The sequence below is a fragment of the Pinus tabuliformis genome, chromosome 5_2 (assembly GCF_031772625.1).
Source record: "Pinus tabuliformis cultivar Carrire ecotype Pingquan chromosome 5_2, CPIR1, whole genome shotgun sequence".
NCBI lineage: Eukaryota > Viridiplantae > Streptophyta > Pinopsida > Pinales > Pinaceae > Pinus > Pinus tabuliformis.
Genome location: NC_142306.1, coordinates 16,102,452 through 16,117,289, shown reverse-complemented (window position 1 = coordinate 16,117,289; position 14,838 = coordinate 16,102,452). Strand labels below are relative to the sequence as shown.

Below are 14,838 nucleotides of genomic sequence, written 5' to 3'. Positions count from 1 at the left end.
TTACATATCTTGAGCTAGCTAGACATTCAAAAGTAAGTGTTGTGTGAAATATTTTTGTGACCCAACCCCAATTGTTAGTTCAAGTGGTCTGGAGCCAGACATGAAGCTCTTTGATATTGTTGCTAGTTGTTGTTGATCACGGGTTCAAATTTCCTCAATTCCCTTGGGGCGAGGCCTGGCAATCAGGCTGACAATTTACTCGGTTTACCACCCATGAAATGTGGGGAAGTACTCTAGGGTTTCCCGTGCTTTCATTTCAAGTTAAAAAAAGAAATATTTTTGTGACCCTAACATTAGATATGGTCGACTATGATTCTTTAATGGTTTGATGCTCCTAATGATGTTGATGTCACTTGATATTGAGAAATTTGTTCAGGTGGTATCACACATGCCGCAAAGATCCCTTAAGGGATGGCTTGACTCCTTTCCAACACATTCTAGAAGGTGCTTTTCCATGTTTTAGAGCAAATATGACCTTGTGGTCCCAACATTGCCCCTCCAAGATGAGCGTTGGGCCTTGAGCAACTTCTGCATGATTTTGCACCTCTCAATGTACCTCCAGATGTTGAAACATTGAGCTTAGGAGCTTGGGTGTTGAACTACTTGATGATGTGCCCAGATGAACCCATGACTTCTCTAGGCTAGCCTTGATTTTGTTTGATGGACGATGCCTTGTTATGGAGCTCAGATGAGGATGGATGTCACTGAGATGACTTGGGAGGGCTGACACATTCTTCTTTGATGCCCTTGCTTGCCCTAGACAATGCCATGTCATTCCTACATACGAAGGGTGACGTAGGCCTCTTTATGCCATATGGATGACTTCATGGTAGATGAGGTGCCTTTTGGAGATGTGCCCATGCATTTTGAGGATTTCTTGAATTGAGGAGCACTCTTTGGACCATTGCATCAATTGTTTGCTAGATTATTGATCATTTTTGGAGAATGACATCATTGTGAGAGCATTTATTCCCACACGTGGGTTATTTTGGCATTTTATTATGTTTTAGAGCTATCTCAAGGTGGGCTTGTTGTTGAGAAATCAATATGGCAGCCAATTAGGGTGATTTTTCTTAACTTGATAGTTGCTTGTGATGTTCTTTTACTTGTTTGATTAGATTCTTCTTCTACTTGTTATTATTATGTTCTTTATCATCAAACAACTAGCAAAACATGAAGATCATCAAAGGCAAATGGACACAAGATGTAGGCACTCAGCCACGGAAAAACCCCTCTCTAAGGGGAAAACCCAACCAAAATTTCTTCTCTTCTTCAAGAACCAAATCAAATGAGACAACCATGACCTCTAGACCAAAAATAGGTCTTCCTCCATCCACCAAGTCAACCCTCCAACTATCCTTCCTTCACCAAGTTGTTATACCATCAAGGTTGAACCAAGTCAATGTAATCTTTGCTCTAATAAAGATCTCTATCCACCTTTTATCTCTACAACTTCTATACCGTCAGCCCAGCTGTTCTATTAAGGCTGACATGAAGTATGGGCACGCCGACTTGATGTTGGAGGTGTAGATGACCAAATTACATCAAAATAATTTTATTCATTTTAATACAAAAGGCCCAATAAGGGTCTAGAACATAATGACAAGTATAATGACTCATGACTCAACCCTAGAAGCACTCAATGGGTGCTTTGACCTATTAATCAAATGAGCATGAAATCCATGCTAATAAAAATATAATGATTTTCTTTTCTTCTTTTTACAAATACAAATGAATTACACCATGTTAATTATGAAGACTGATATTAGTCACATTTCTCAACTCTCCCTCTTAACTAGGGAAGTATTCATAATTGTTCAACCAGTACAAGGTTGACCTCAATTTGAAATGTTCCAAGAAGAATACAACAACATACACAATGCTAGGGATACCAAAACTGCCAAGGTATCCTCCCAACAAGGGCTAAGGTGTCATCGAGGCAACTTGCCACTATAGGTACCATCAGGCTACAACCTGGGTATCAATCCAACTGGATATACATACAATCTAGGCCTCCATGCCAAGACACCAACCCTCATAGGGATCTTGGTATCATCAAGGTCGAACACTAAAACAAAGCTCCATAAGACCAAGATACCCTCCCACATTGAGATCTAGGCATCATGAAGGCCAAACTATAACTGAGATAACAACACCAACCATGCCAAGATGTCCTCCCAAGTACCATCATATGGGCAACTTATGGTACTCATCTCTCCCTCTCAACCAAATAAGAGATATCCACCAATCCAAGCGTGCTTGTAAAATATACAAACTTCTGAGGGAGACATCAACACTTCAACTACTTGTTAGGCCGATAGGCCTTCCTTTGAAAGAGACTTTCGTCGTCCTTTTGTCTCTAACGTTGACACGTGGCGTCTACATTCAGCGAGCATTGGAATCTGTTTAATTGACATCTAGCCTAGGTTTTCGGACTGTTCCTCCCTCACCAAAACTGCTTTCCGCGTTGTGCTCTTCCACTGCTCTTCCACGACCTGCTGCAATAACTCGTCTGCCAATCTTACAGGAAATCCTGTGTTCTTTGTTTATAAGGGCGTTCGTCTGCCAATCTTACATGAAATCCTTTGTTCTTTGTTTATAAGGGCGTTCGTCTGCCAATCTTACAGGAAATCCTGTGTTCTTTGTTTATAAGGGCGTTCGTCTGCCAATCTTACAGGAAATCCTGTGTTCTTTGTTTATAAGGGCGATGTTGTGGGTTCGACCTCGGTGATTTCTTTGTCTGATGGATAGGGATTGAGGTTGGGATTTGGGATTCGGGATTTAGCAGCCGTTCGGCCTTTCGAAGGTGTTGATGAGACCATAGATTCAAAGAATCTGCAAGATTTCTTGCTTTTCTCGAATTCAGAGAGAGAGAGGGGGCCTTGAGAGAGACTGGTTTCAACAATTTCCTTTTCTTCCATGCCTTTTTTATGCTGGTCGATTCAACGAATTGCAAGGAGCACCTCGATCAACCTCAAGCGCTTCTGCGACAGTATTTGCTCTTGAATTATTATACAGGGAGCACCTCGATCAACCTCAAGCGCTTCTGCGACAGTATGTGCTCTGGAGATGGTATAAAACTTTAGATTTCATTGGTAAAATTTGTTTGGAAAATGGGTCATTTCACCTTCAATTTGTTACTGGAGATCGTTTGAGCCAAAGATTTAGCCTCTCTATAGCGAATTTTGGTTATATATGGCTTGTTAGAGCTCGAAGTGTCTGTGACTTATTCAATAGCCGTCCGGGACAAATTAATTTAGCATTTCAACGATGAAATTTGGCTGGAAAATGGCGGCTTTTGCTATGCAGATCAGATCAAGCTATTTTTAAGGATTTTAGACACTTACGGCTGTTATATTTCTCGGCTGCTATATTTCGTTAAGCGCTTTAAAGGATAGGCTATCGAGCTTCTGCTCGAACAGCGCAGCACTCAGCAGAAAGGAACTTAGGGCCAAGTGCTGTATTTTCTTAGTTGAATATGTCCTTTTCAACTTGTGTTCAAACTTTATGATACAAATATTTATCTGTGCAAGGTATTAACTGCAAGAGTCTATTTTGTGTAAAACTTTTTGTTATGGCTTTGAATGGGATACATCCTGATTGGAGCAATTTGCTGACGTCTCTATACTTATTTTCTCATCCATCCACCACACTAAGTACAGACCAAAACTAAAGGTTATAGCAGCGGTGCGTCGCAGGATTCGAGTTTAGCGCATTTTGCGAAAATGACTATGGGATTCTTCCCAGGGACTTCGGGGTCATCTGGGCCGCAAACCCTAAATCCTGCGTCTGCTTCTGCTAGAGTCTTTTGAAACAAAACGTTACAAATTACTGAGAAGGCAGTTTAAAGTTAGCAGCGATGGGGGTTTCGAGACACCACCTTCCTTTATTTCTCACAATATGACAGAGTAGGTGAAATGCCTGAACTGGACTGATTTTTATTTAATAATTGGACGAGGAACAGGCGCTTTCTTGATTTTTATTTAATAATTGGACGAGGAACAGGCGCTTTCTTTCAGTGCAAGAAGCTTCCGCCAGAGACGTCTTCCTCCCTTCACTTGCTTCGGGCTTCCACCTCAAAGTTCTTTCCAAGGTAAATATCGTTATACTCAGCTCTGTAATTTTCTGAACTTTATCTCAATTTTACCGTCAAATTTTGTCCCTTCACACTCCTACATTGTTTTCCTTTCAGCCGCAAACCCTAAATCCTGCATCTGCTTCTGCTAGAGTCTCTTGAAATTACTGTTGTTTCTTTTAAATGATTCTATGAAACCATAGGTTGCTTAATTTTTTACTAGCGCCAAGTGTCTCTGCGTCTGAGGATTAACTTATCTTCTAAATTTGAGTTAAATGCCTTCTTCTTCTTGCTTAGATTATTAACACTGTTTTCTTTTCAGCCACAAACCTTAAATTCTTCTTCTGCTATAGTCTTTTGAAATTATTTTTTCTTTCTTTTAAATAAATCTATGGAAACATAGGTTGCTTAAATTTTTACTCGCCCCGGATGTCTCTGCGTCTGAAGATTAACCTATCTTCTAAATTTGAGTTAAATGCCCTCTTCCTTTTGCTTAGTTTTTTAAGCATGCCAGATATCTCTGCGTCTCAGAGAGTTAACCTGTTTCTTCTAAATTTAAATTTGAAGACCTCTCATTCAATCAAGATAGCTTTAAGTTTTCTTTAAAATAAAAAATGATTTTAACCTAAATTTACAAAAATCACCATATTCTGCCTGATCTGCCTGTTCATTGCTGATATTGCCTCCAGTTTACATTTAAGTTCATACTAACTCCAATGGCTGTTATAGCCGGTAATTAAGCTACACAAATAAAGCGGTTCAATACAAATGCTGTTATGGGAATTGAGGTTGATTTGAAATTGCTAGAATCTTTTGCAGATACTCAATTTCATGACAGTGGCTTGGATGAGCTTGAAGGTGCAACAGATCCAAAAAAGTCTTTGTTAGAGGCAAGGCAGTTGGTTAGTCTTTTATTAAACAACCATTTAAGACGCTTGTTCAAGGGCCGTGCCTTCCCCTGTTTCTGCCGCTTCTGGAAGGAAGGCGTGCTGTTGTAATCTGGATCGTTGTCTGGAATCTACAGCACCAGCAGTTCCTCTTCAGTATCTGCCCAAGGTACTTGCTTTGAAACCCTATTGTGATGAGCCTCCAGTCTATTTCCGATAATTTTCTAGTATTCCAAGTGTATTTATTTTATCCCTAGTAATGTTAGGCTTGTTTATTAATAAATAGTTTATTTTGGAGATTGGAATAGATAGATTTAGTATTTTTATTTAGAAGTTATTATATTTTTATTTTAAAAAGGGCACATGTTTATTTCACATGGCTTCTGACCTTCTTTTCATACCTTCTTTTAGCGGGGTGTTGCAGACATATGATAATGATCTTTATCAAAGGGAGTGATGACTGCTTCAACAATGATGAACCCGCTGCCAGAATGTCTTTCAGGCAAAATGCCAACATAAAGTGATCTTCAAACCATCTTCCAGTAACCTTAGCTCTCAAACCATGTTGGAAAATCAAGGAAATTGTAGATGAAGGTTGATTTTCCTTACTTGATAATTACTTGTGAATTTTGTTGGCTTCTTTTTAAATTCTGTGTTCTTTTTCTTCATCAAACAATTGCCAAAATATAAGCATGAAGATCACAAGAGATAATAAACACAAGATATAGGCTCCACGCTAGGACAAAACCCCACAATTGGGAAAACCCGAACAATTATCTTCTACAAAGTACTTGATTTCTCTTTTGTTAGGGAAATCTGATTATGAAATTGAAAAATAATACCATATGACTGTTCTTTGTAAATCTGGCATAACCTCTATCAGCAGCTTGCGGTCTGAAAAAATTTTGTTGTCGAAGGCAAAAAAGAAGTCTGGCATCACATTTGACCCCAAAGTGGAAATTTTCATATGTTGGCCCATATTTCGGTGTCCGGAATCTGCCATTGTAAATTTTCATTAATTTAAATCTAATTCATATCCATGAAGAAAATATTCATGGTTAATGAAAGCATTATTTTCTAGAAAAAACACAGACAACATGAAAACATTTATTGAGATGGAAAATCATGTAGAGACAAGAATCACACTCGCCCGGCAAATTAAATAGGATCTATTGTAATTGTAAACTCACCATATTGAATCTGTACCTTCTATATTAAAAGCTGATTATTTGTGTTTATTTATCACTGTATTTGAAGCTACAGAAAAAGCATTGGGATGTGATGGCCCAACAGAGATTAAAATTACTAACAGGCTATAGCTTGTTCGTCCCACAGTATAATTTCTGCAGATTTTAATTTGGTGAGGCTGTGGCATGCTTAGGTATGGGGCAGGGATGAGATGTCCTGATTTATAGAAGCAGATTTTAAGCTGGTGAGGCTGTGGCATAGGTATGGGTAGGGATGAAATATGATTTATGGAAGCAGATTTCAAGTTGGTGAGGCTTTGGCATGCTTAGGCATACGGCAGGGATGAGATGTCAAGGAAAAATGGGGTTGTGAATAGAAATGTTGTAGATTACTTAGTTTGTGTGAGGTTTAGTTCCATAGATTATTAATTCAAATCTTAAGGAGAAGTGTTACAAGGACCAGGCCATTTTTACAAAAAAGAACAAACTGAACAGATAATGGAAATCAATTTCTAAGAAAAAGAAAGAAGAAACTGAGCAAATAATGGAAATCAAAATATATATATATATATATATATATATATATATATGCGAACTCTAGATTCTAGAAGCACCATTACCAACATGGCTAATTGCATCCTTATTGTCTGCATGGAAAAGTGATGTAGAAAAAGATGATTAGAAGGTATAGTCCATTTAACAATTTAGCCAAATATATCACTGTGAAAGAATTTCAAAATTCAAATTCTGATGTGTGATTTAAGGATGTGATCTGAAGTACTTGATTTCTCCTATGTTAGGGAAATTTATTATGTAATTGGAAAGAAATATCATATGACTGTCTTTGTAAATATTGCATAAGCTCTATCGGCAGTTTGCGTTCTGAAAAAAATTTGTTGTTGAAGGCAAAAGAGAAGTCTGGCATCACTTTGAATCCAAGATTGGAATTTGTCATGTGTTGGTCCATCTCTCAGTGTCCGGAATATGCCATTGTAAACTTTAATTAATTTAAAGCTAAATGCAGATCCATGAAGAAAAATATTCCTGGTGAATGAAAACACTGTTTACTAGGAAAAACAAAGGCAACATGATAACATTCATTGAGATGGAAAATTCTCCTAAGAGAACAGAATCACATTAGCAAGGCAAATTAAATAGGATCACCATCTAATTTTATTTTAACTCACCATATTGAATATACACCTTTTTAAAAGCTGATTATTTATGTTTATTTATCATTGCATTTGAAGCACCAGCAAACGTTTTGGGATGAGACGACCCAACCTGTTAGGCCCCTACACTAGTAGTATAGGGGCCATGTTAGGCCCCTATACTACTAGTGTAGGGGCCTAACACAACCGAGATTAAAATTACCAACAGGCCATAGCTTGTTCATCTCACAGTTAAATTTCTGCAGATTTTAAGTTGGTGAGGCTGTGGCATGCTTAGGTATGGGGCAGGGATGGGACATGATTTATAGAAGCAGATTTTAAGCTGGTGAGGCTTTGGCATGCTTAAGTATGGGGCGGGGATGAAATGTCATGATTTATTGAAGCCGATTTTAAGTTGGTGAGCCTGGCTTCGGTATGGGGCAGTGATGAGACATGATTAATAGAAGCAGATTTTAAGCTGGTGAGGCTGTGGCATGCTTAGGTATGGGGCAGGGATGAAATGCTATGATATATTGAAGCAGCCTTTAAGTTGGTGAGGCTGTGGCATGCTTAGGTATATGGCAGGGATGAGATGTTATGATTTATGGAAATATTTGTATATATAGATTTTTGTTCCATAGGTATTTATAAGATAGTAAACAGAAAAGTTAAAATGGGTCAGTGAATAAAAGTCTCAATTATTTATGAGGTGTAGATTAGCTCAAATTTTATTAAAAAAGATTACAAAGGCCGATCCATTTCTACAACGAAGAACAACCTGAACAAATAAAGAGAATTCATTTTCCTCTGTTTTGAAAAAAAGGACTCTCTTCCGCCAATATAGCAGAATATATATATATATATATATGTGTGCACTATTTGAACAATCCATCTCCATAGAATTACCAGCATGGCTAATTGCATCTTTATTGTTTGCATGGCGAAGTGATGTTGGAAAAGATGACTAGAAAGGATAATCCATTTAACAATTTAGCCAAAAATATCACTGCGAAAGAATTTCAAATTCTGATTGTGATTTAAGGATGTGATCTGAAGTGCTTGATTTCTCTTTTGTTAGGGAAATTTTATGTTGAAAATTGAAAAGTAATATCATATGACTGTCATTGTAAATCTTGTATAACCTTTATCGGCAGTTTGCATTTTGCATTTTAGGATTTTGATATCTTCTGTTATGAACCCTGTATTTTTAACAACACAATGTTTTCTAGCTGTTCTGTCATTGGCTCTTCATTGATAATAGGAATAATTCTTGGTTTCACAGACATTCATGAAAGGATGGAGGGATTCTGAAGCCAAATCCATGCCCTTCTTCAGTCTTGGTGATCTGTGGGAGTCATTCAATGAGTGGAGTGCATATGGTGCTGGAGTACCGATAGTGTTGAATAGAAGCGACACTGGTATGCAGTATTATGTACCGTCTCTTTCTGCCATTCAACTTTACACTCACCTTTCTGGACCTAATATTGGCACCAGGTAGATTATCCAATTCACCAGTTATTTTCATAGCAAGTCATGTCAAAGGGAGGTTCCTTAAATTTTTCGTAAATCTGACCACAGCCGAATGCTTTTGTATAATAATAATATGGTAAATAAGGCATAATATACACCGTAGCTCCTGTTGTTTTAACTGTAACAATTTATCTCCTGTTGTTTAACAATTTTTTTTTTTTGGAGAAATCTATCTTTGCAAACGATTTTGCTCTAATGTTGCTCCAGACGATGAAAATATTGCATGCTTCGGCGGCTCTCTATATCAGTTGTGTCATATCAGAGACAAGATTTTGCCTGTCACAATTCAGTGTTAATGCACATGTCTTTAATTGGAGCAATATCATTTAAAACTTGATAACGTTTGGACACGTGATTCATGCTGGCTCAGTTGAGTCCTGAACATGCTCTGTTTTTTTTTGCAGGTCCCCTGGTGAGGAGAGTGATGCAAGTGATGATTATAGAGATACAGGTAGTGAAGGTAGTAGTAGTAGTGATGAAGCAGAGTGAGACTCAAAATATGGTGGGGCAATAGAAGTCACTCTAAAGCTGCACAAAAAGGCTTTTCTAGTGATGATGGTGAAGGAAGCAGTTGCCCTTCATTTCAATATTTTGAGCGAGCAACTCCATATAGTCGTGAACCTCTGGCTGACAAGGTAAGATTCGGTTATGCATTTATTTTGAGGAATGTTTTATTTCATGGTGTAGTTTCAATTGCGAGGTTAAAATTAATATCTGTTAACTGGATGTTGCAGATTGGAGATCTTGCCAAGGACTTTCCACAGCTGAAAACCTTAAGAAGCATTGATCTGTTGCCAATCAGTTGGCTATCGGTTGCTTGGTATGCCATCAATTATACTTGTGCAATCCTTGATTAAGTTGGTGTGGAGGCCAGTTAGTTATTAAGCATTCCTGTTCTATTGGATTTTGTTCAATGCGATCAGTAACGTCTAGATGAATTTTCATTATCTACCGCTATCTAATTAAAACAAGAATTTCCTTAGAGGTACCCGATATACAGGATACCAACAGGTCCAACCTTGCGAGACCTGGCTGCCTGCTTCCTAACTTTTCATTCCCTTTCAACTCCACTAAAAGGTTTGATTCATCTGTTTTCTATTTTCTTTCCCTCCATCTTGTTGCTACTTTGTTCACATAGTTTTCATATCAGTAAAGCATGTTGATGCTTTTTGAATTCTGATTTTCTCACTCCGCATTTGATCTCTAACTGATGTTTTGGCAGATGGTGGCAGTATTCATGTAAGTACTGGAGGGAAAAGTGTTCCTGTCACTCCGATAAGCAATTCTGGGGGTTCTCCAAAGATAGCTTTACCAGTATTTGGTCTAGCTTCTTACAAGTTGAAGGGGACAGTGTGGAGTACTAATGGCAACTGTGAACGACAGCAGGCTAACTCTTTGTTTCAGTCAGCTGATCAATGGTTGAGATTATATCAGGTGAAACATCCAGATTATGATTTTTTTTTCCTTTCACATGGTTCTTCATATGGAGGATAAACTAGGAACATCCATAACAATGGAGTTTTTGTTGAAACGAAAGAATCAGTTGGGTTATGAATGGCTTTTTTTTATTATAGCCATTAGTAAGGCAAAATACCAGGAGTCAGTGGAGTGTGTCAACAAGCAAGTTGAGGGTTGTTCACAAATCTTCGTCTATGATCTCCTCAATATAGTCAAAAGATAAAAATATAAACATTCTCAAAAAGTTCTGCAATAGAAAATGAAAAAATGCGAGTCAAAACTCGTACCAAAAGGGTATATTTAAGAGAGAATGGGTTTTTGGGTAAACCTTTGGCTTGTCTGCTCTAAGAGAAAATTGATGGAAAAAAAGTGAAAAGAAAAGAAGAATTGCCATTTGTTAAATAGGAGGAAGAGGAAATGCTGAAGGAGATGAAGTGTCCTGCATTCCAAACTCTATGTCAGCACGGCAATGCCATAAACCATTGCAGGTTGAATTTTAAGTCGTGCAGTTTTTTCTCTTCCTTTGATTTCAATTCAGGTACTCTCGTTCTCTGGGACGAAAGTTCATGGATGTGGTTGCAGACGACTATCATCCAATTTAGACTGCCTGAGTAGATATTTAATTTAAATCCAAACTTTTGACATGAAAACACTGATTTGTGATGATGGGCTGACAATGGATATTGTCTAGAGTGGTTTCTGAAAAGCTGCGTGCCCAGTGGTGGCAATTGCTATTACTGTGAGAGCATTCGTTGGTTTTTGAGTAATTGTTGAGAGCATTTGAGTATTTTCTCCAAGGGATTTTCGCTACATTAAAACAAATTGTGGCTAGTGTAGGATCAACTTTTGTCCTATCAGGTTCTCTTTGGAGTTGACGGATTAAGAAAATAAGAAAAAAATGAAAAGAAAACCTTTGATTCTGAGTCAATATTAAGATATTTTGTGTCAATTTGCTTCCAATGTTTGATGAATGATTTGATTTTCTTCAGCGTGATTAGAAAAGTAGTTTTTTTTAATAGTGATCAAAGCATGACGTGAGTTATCTAATTATTTTTTCAAAATTTCCAGTAGTTAATTATTGGGGATGACTAAGTTGCAGAGAGAGCTTTATGTCGATCATATGATTGTTATTGTGTTATACGTCAAGGTGGGAGAAAAAGAAAAGTAAAAGATCAAAATTATGAGAATTTAGCATGAACATTATTTTCATTTTTTTGAGTTGTATGATCAACTATTGTTAGGTGAGTGTTCTCATAGTTGACTGTAAAGATGGTTGAAGTACTGGGCTTAGTGGCTTGCTATGTTTGTATTGCTTTGATATATATTTGAAATTATTTAGTGCTGTTCATTTGTCATACTTTGGACATACGTTGGGCGGATATATCTTTTCATTCAAGGAAATGTTTAGGAAAAGTATTATGTTGCTGGAGTTGTGAATTGAGATTTTAAAAAGTTGCTTGGGGCTATTGTGGATATAATAAATTATACTGATAGTTTGGAATGTGCAGGAATTTTGCTTTAGAAACATAGAATAGATGTGGTATCTCAAACTCAGAGTGATGCCCGTGGATTCTTGATCTATAACCAATTTCATTCTTTCTCATCTCAGGGATACCGTAGGCATAGAGTAGGTGGAACTTTCTAATTGGGTCTGTAATTACATTTTAATTAAACCGTGGTCACCCCTCTTGGCATGATCTGGTTCTTCTTTCACTGGATGATCACGTTGTCACTATCAAAGTGGCCGTGTTAAATCAAGACTTTCTGTTCTAAAGATCACCTTCGTTGTCCATCGCTGGATGCCATGTGCATGATGGTGTCGCCCAGTGTAAAGACCCCTACAACCCTCTGGACTACGCTTCAAATAAACTTGTGACCAATCTTACAAGTTAATGATTATGAAACTTGCATTTGTCCTATTTTGGGGAGTTTTTAACAAAAAGTAAAAGATAAAAATTATGAGAATTTAGCATGAACATTATTTTCATTTTTTTGAGTTGTATGATCAACTACTGTTAGGTTAGTGTTCTCATAGTTTACTGTAAAGATGGCTAAAGTGATGGCCCTAGTGGCTTGCTATGTTTGTATTGCTTTGATATATATTTGAAATTATTCAGTGTTGTTCATTTGTCATACTTTGGACATACCTTGGGAGGATGTATCTTTTCATTCAAGGAAATGTTTAGGAAAAGTATTATGTTGCTGGAGTTGTGAATTGAGATTTTAAGAAGTTGCTTGGGGCTATTATAAATATAATAACTTACACTGATAGTGTGGAATGTGCAGGAATTTTGCTTTAGAAACATAGAATAGAGGTAGCGGTATCTCCAACCTAGAATGATTATGAGAGAATATATTGCTGATTGATTTCTTGCTGTCGAATTATGGCAGTATCTCCAACCCAGAGTTATTATGAGAATATATTCATGTTTCAATACTTTACTTTGTGTATCTTTATATATGTGCTAGAGCTGTAATGGAATCGTAGAAACTAAAAATAATAATTTGTATAATTTTGATTAAGGATTTATTTTATTTTGGGCAATTTATTGACTAAGTTTAGTTTGAATGATTGAATTATTATAATATTTATTATTTTGAACCAAAATACAATTCTTTCAATTTAACATTTCTATCGGCCTCTATTTGCACCTTTTGGGGCAATTGCTAGTTCATCCATTTGAACATACTGTAGCCTCATGACCCCAATCACTTCCAATATGTTGGTTCTTATTATTGATATGCTAGCACAATCTTAAGGGTCCTCAACCATTTTGATATTGCTTAGTTCATCATAATATCCAAACAAATCTTGATGGAAGCTTCCTTTTTCCAACCTCTCAAGCAACACCAAACTCAGCCTCAACACTTCTCAAAACATTTGAGTATTTATTCACAACTTCATCAAACATCAATAACCATCAATAGTGATTTATCCATTCTTCGATCTTATTCTTTCTTCATGTCCTTTTCAACTATGGAGGGTATCCAAGCTCACTCTCAACTAGGGATAAGTCCTTCGTCAACAACTTTATTCTTCTAGCTACACGCTCTTTCTTTTGCATCATCATATCATCGAAGAACATTGACCTTTCAAAGCATCATTCCTTTTATCTTCATATGGCAACAAGGTCATCTTTCAATCATCAACGTAAACTTCAATGTCATCAGGATTCTTACAACTCCCTCTTTCCATCATGCTCAACATCATCATAAAGTCATCAACAAGTATGAGGTAGGCACACCTCTTCACAATCCCTTGAAATCTATGTACCTGCAAATCTTATCAACAAGTACGACCAAGCACAAATATACAAGAGAGTGAAGTTAACTTTATCAATGAGAGCATATAGGGTTATCAAAAACTTTGAATAAGAAGTTAAACTTTAGATATTCAAAACCTAAACCTAGATAGGATCACAATCATAGTGGAAGCAAATCAACTAGGCTTTCACTTTCATGCCCTAGACTATTATAACAACCTTTGCTAGTGTTTTGTCACAAACCTTAGATATCCAACACTGAACCATGTTAGGGTTTCAACCATGTCGGAAGCATTTACACCTAGGGTTTCATTGTTCATGCCCTAGGATCTTTTATCAACTTCTACAAGGGTTTTGTTATAAACCCTATATATTATCACCAAACCTGAAAAGCTAGGGTTTTATCATATACCCTAGATACCATCAACAAACTCTAAAAGTCAAAAGGCTAGGGTTTCAATGAAGTGAACAAATAGCAAAAGATAGTTATTACATGGCTTGATTTAATCTAACAAAAGAATCTCTACGATTCTATAGCAAAATCCTAGAGATGAGAGAGTTATTACCATAAATGGATTTTAAAGACAAAATGATGGGGACCTGCTACAAATTGTACAATTTTAAACATACCTTGAGTTGCTTCTTCCACAAACTTTGAAAAGGCTCCCTCTTATCATGACAACATCTTCATGGTCCATCTGCATATGAGTATACTTTTATTAGAGTGCCCAAAGATTCAACTTGATTACCAAGTCTTTATTCATCATATTCTTCATAAGATCAACATATCTTACTTATTAAGTACCTGCACATTTATTGACATGTACCACCAAGAAAAATATACAAGTATAGGAGCATAATTATAATTAGGGATTCCATGGAATCTTTAGAGAGGGAGAATTCCTAGGGTTTCCAGATCCAAATTCTAAGTCTCATGATGTTAACTTTCGAAACATCAACTCTAGGGTTTGAATCTCAAATCCAATTCAACCTTTACTGTGGTTTTCCTTTTCACCTTGGACTACCTACAAACCCTAGAGACCAAAAGCTAGGGTTTCTATGAGGGAATATAATAGGGTTAGGGCTTCTTTACCAACTAGGGATTACAAGAACTTAGATGCCAACAACCTCTAATATGAAGGCTACAACCCTAGAACCAAAAATGGGATTACAAAACCCTAATGTAAATTTGAGTTAGACCTTGTATAAATAAAAACAATTATATGTACGTCAAGGACTACATACTTAGTCGTTTAAGATCACACGAAGTCTACTACAAAGGCTTCT

General features: G+C 36.9%; 1 pseudogene across 1 annotated transcript; it reads left to right on the top strand.

The window, feature by feature from the left end:
* The first annotated feature begins 309 nt into the window (after window positions 1-309).
* LOC149157254 (uncharacterized) lies at window positions 310-11,216 on the top strand (annotated as a pseudogene). Its single transcript, XR_016261561.1, has 8 exons — window positions 310-4,093; window positions 4,895-5,131; window positions 5,387-5,556; window positions 8,583-8,794; window positions 9,235-9,465; window positions 9,565-9,650; window positions 9,816-9,907; window positions 10,053-11,216. The product of XR_016261561.1 is annotated as an uncharacterized LOC149157254 (transcript).
* The last annotated feature ends 3,622 nt before the right edge of the window (window positions 11,217-14,838 follow it).